This window comes from Dermacentor albipictus, chromosome 8 (genome assembly GCF_038994185.2).
Source record: "Dermacentor albipictus isolate Rhodes 1998 colony chromosome 8, USDA_Dalb.pri_finalv2, whole genome shotgun sequence".
NCBI lineage: Eukaryota > Metazoa > Arthropoda > Arachnida > Ixodida > Ixodidae > Dermacentor > Dermacentor albipictus.
The window spans coordinates 125,844,681-125,849,196 of NC_091828.1; positions in this window are offsets into that span (position 1 = coordinate 125,844,681).

The following is a 4,516-nucleotide window of genomic DNA, read 5'->3' on the forward strand; positions in this document are numbered from 1 at the left end:
TGAAAAGGGAATTAAAGAAATAAATGCATATTAATGCATATACACGCGCGAGAAATGCGCTACCACAGAAGTTATTCACGAAAGTCTCAATGAGGCCTGTGCCTTGTAGGAATGCTGCAAGTGCAAGAAGTATTGCATTATTTCGTGCGACTGGACTAAACATTCGCAGATGCGCGCGAACTGTTTCCCTTCTAAAAGTAAACTGGCAACAATAGCGTTCGAGTTGTCTTCGTGCGTATAAATCGCGCTCCCCTAGTTGGGGAGGAAGAAATCGGTTTGAACGGTCGTAGACGCATACCCACAGTGGTGGTTGGCCGCTGATTGGCCATGCATAAGGATGAAGAGAATTAAAGTCTGGAAGTTGAAATATCGAAGTGAAAATCCTAGGCTGCCGAAAAACGTGAAGTAAGAACACAATCAACGCAAAACGATGAATTAAAGAACAAAAAAGAACACGGTGGTTGGGAGGAAACGATCACTCTATAGCATAGTAATCAGATTCAATGAGTTAATTCCGTGCGCGGCTTATTAATCCTCCTCTTTCCTATCCTGCCTTTTGCTCTTTACTCGTCGGCTTCGTTCGAAATTCAATTCGTCGCTGCTGGTCTTTGGATGAACTGTAGAGCGTGGCCAAGCCAATCCGCCGATGAGGCCAGGCACATTAATGTGCGTGGCGCAGTATTCTTTGCTGTATCATCATTTAAGTTGATCAGTGTTAAGATTTGGGCTTGTGAGCACGTCATCATGTAAACCTTTCGGTGTAACGCGACTATATAGTACATGGACGCACAGGAAAGACAACACACACATGGGTCCATGTAATATTTGCCCTACACCGAAATGCCTTCATATTTGAAGTAGCTGAGATCTCCGTATCAGTAAAAACCCGTTAAAGGCTACGTCAGCACACGTGCATAGCTAGTGAAAAGTCGTATGCAAAACCGAAATGCAGAAGTACACTACAGTGAGATGATTATGTGTCAAAGACATTATGACTAAGATTATTGTCAGCCGGAGTGGTAGCCACTTTTGATTAAATGTTTAGTTTTATCTTCTTTCTAATTTATGGCGGCATGGGCCGGGGGGGGGGGGAGGGGGCGTTGACTGGTTGAATGGTTGAATGTATGCACTGCTCGCTTTCCGGAATGTCGTGGGATATGACCGTATGTTGCTCGAAATGCTGTACATAATTCGTTTTCACACACCATTTTTACTTATTGTAATAAATGACTCGCCACATCTACTTAACGCGAGAACTTCGCCTTTTTTGTTTATTTTGAGGATTACATTGATTATAGCATATAGCTTCGTTTAAACTTGTGGTAACTTTGTGCCCTTCCTGCTTAGCATTCGAGTCCGCAGTGGGTATCCCAAATAAAAACTGACCAACTAACCAAATAAATAAATGAATAAATAAATAAAAGAAAAAGATCGCAGTGGCTGAGAGGTGGAATGCAGGGTAACTGATCCTCTAAAAGGTACTTATATTCTGCTTATATGTCAAAATGCCGAAATTTGAGTGCATTCGTAGCCGTATAAAATTTGTACTTGAATATTTTTATATCGCAGCTTAACTGGGTACAGAAGTCTGGCAACGCCAAGTGGTGGCAAAATTAAATAAAACCCCGCGGTAGCGGCACCCTCTGAGTAACACAAGGCGATCGCGCAGTCTACGCCTGTGTGCACCGCAAGCGAATGCAGGAGCCGGAAATACGTCACGGCCGCCAAGCGTTTTCTTGCAATGGCGTCTGGACGCCATTGCATGTCGCGCGAGTGAAACTTCGCGAGTGAAACTTCAACGGTGATTCCCTTGCTGCACCGCTGGGTGCGAGAGCGTGCGCAGCAAAATGTTCTGTTGGTCTAGAATTGTTTCGGAGAAGACGATACAGCGCTGTTCCCGCATGTCCTGTCGTCACACAGCCCTAACGCTCAGCCACGTCCCTCTTTACCCTTCCCCCTTTCAATAAAGTTTATCACCACCAGTCCACGCCAAAATGGTGGTCGCTGTGGGTTGGTGGGACTTGGAAGCAGTAATTTTAAATTGAAATTTCGAGTGAAAACATCCGCTTAGAGACCAGCTTCTTTGTGTCTGCGCGTGCTTACTCATAAGGAGCCTTATGCTTTGAGTTAAGAGGGGCAAACTGAGAATAGTCGGACGACCTTGTCATGACCTCTTTAAACTATAAGAATATTTTAAATTAATACATCAAGCTCACTTATGCAATGCGAGATTGAGCTCACTTGTGCACAGAAGGAAACATATAAGTCAGCACATTGCATAAGTGAGCTTACGCAATGTGGCACGTTACCTAGGGTGGGTATGTGCCACTTCGTTTAAGAGAATAATTATTATCATCATCACGATACCCGCCACCACCAACCACGGCTACCACCATTTTTCTCGTTCTATAGGCAATATATAGCTCCACAATTTCTATCATCATGGGGTATTATGACCTTCTTCTAGTACAGCACTTCTCTGTTGTGAGCGAGCGTCTGTCCTGCCCACTCCGTGTCTTCCCAACCCTATTTCAGTTCAATGACGCTACTTGAAGATATAGTTGAAATGATAAATTTTAAGTATTGAGGAAGAGGTCAATGAACAATTTACATATAAATAAAGACAAATCTCCGAGAATATCATCATTTATTGTTATAGAGACAGTGCAACAGAAGCAAGGACAGTAAAAGAAACGGGATGAACGTTAACTCAAATGTGGAGCGGCCACCTCTGCCAACTCGTTTTTTTCTCCGAACAACAGCTGTGAAATAGGTGACTTTCAGACATGGTGACGGCCCTGCGGTGTTGCCCTGCTAAGCCCGAGGTTGCCAGATCGAATCCCGGCCACGGCGGCCGCATTTCGATGGGGGCGAACTGGAAAAACACCCGTGTACCGTGCATTGGGTGCACGTGGAAAAACCCTAGATGGTTTAATATTAACCCGGAGTAGCCCCCACTTCGGCGTGCCTCAAGATCATATCGTGGTTTTGGCACCTAGAGCCCCAGAATTTAATGAATTAAATGGTGATGACCGCCTTTGAAGAATCGTTCTTTACTTCTTTAACTGGGATGGGGATAAGGCGTGTTCTCCTGTGACAGGACACGTAACTGCGTGAAATCTTTCAGGCGCTTGTTAGTCGTGCTGTTTTCCCGTCTTTTGTTCTGCTTATTTTCTTCTTATCTCGCGATAACAGACGAGTTTCATTTTACGTCAGAAGCTTTAACTGTGAAACCGTATGTCTCTGCTTACACTTTATATACACTGTGTTTACTTGTGCTTACATTGTTTTTACGCAAATGATTCTGAACATGTAAAGCTTGTTTGCTTTTCTATTCTTGTAGGTTGACATCTGTGCGTACACTCCTGTGTGCGTCGCGAAGTGAGCGCCCTCTAAATGGCTATATATGCAAATCGCCGTGTCATGCCATGTTTCTTGCTTTATTTTCCTATATCCGTAACCCGCCTCCTAAATGTAGTGCCGATAGGCGCCGTGTGTATATGATAAATAAATTAAATAAGCTTTTAGATCTGCTATACTGTATAGATCGGTCCTCTAACATGTGTAAAGATGTGTAAACATGTGTACACGTGCGTATACGTGCATGTGTAGCAGAGCACATTTGAGATTAGGCGCTCGATTGTTCCGTTTGCTGTATTGTCCTTGTTTGTATGTGTCCGAATCGTGAATTTCGAGACCGAATGGCACGCCAATCAAATAATGCCAGAAGCAAATCAACTTGAGTGTACTTTTCAAATAGTTTTCAAATAATGAATATCTGTTTTCACCATTATTACAAAACAGTGTTCACATCCTAGCAATAATAACGTTAGCAAGTTCATCTCATTACATTGCACGTTATGCAGGCTGGCTTATTAAGAGCACAAATGAAGCAGTAGGAGCAAAGCTGTAGTTTGTCCCCAATCCAAGGACTCTTTGGAGAGTGCGAATGATCGCCTTTGAGCCTGATAAGGCCATGGCTCCCCGAGCGGCGTTGTCTCACTTCTCGTGCTTTATTCCTGCTATGGCGGCGGGTACAAAATTTGTCCTACTTTCGCTCCAATTTCATTTATCGTTGAGCACAGTTCAGAGCTATGACATATTCGCTAACTATAATAAAGAACACTCGTGTTTACAAACAGTGACTATTGGATTCGTTATTCGAATATTCGTACACCCCTGCCTATTTGTATTGCGCTGCCGTTATCATAAGGAGTCATATTACCAACTGAGTCGTTTAACTATTCTTTTGTACATCATAAAAAGAGGGTCGCACTACTTTTCACACACACGCACGCACACGCACACACGCATGCGCACACGCACGCACGCACACACTCACCGACACACACGCACGCACGCACACGCGCACACACACGCACACGCACGCACACACACGCATGCACGCACACGCGCACACACACACACGCACACTCACAGACACACACGCGCGCACACACACACACACACACACACAGAGAGAGAGAAAAAAAAAACAAAGCGTTAACAATGACAA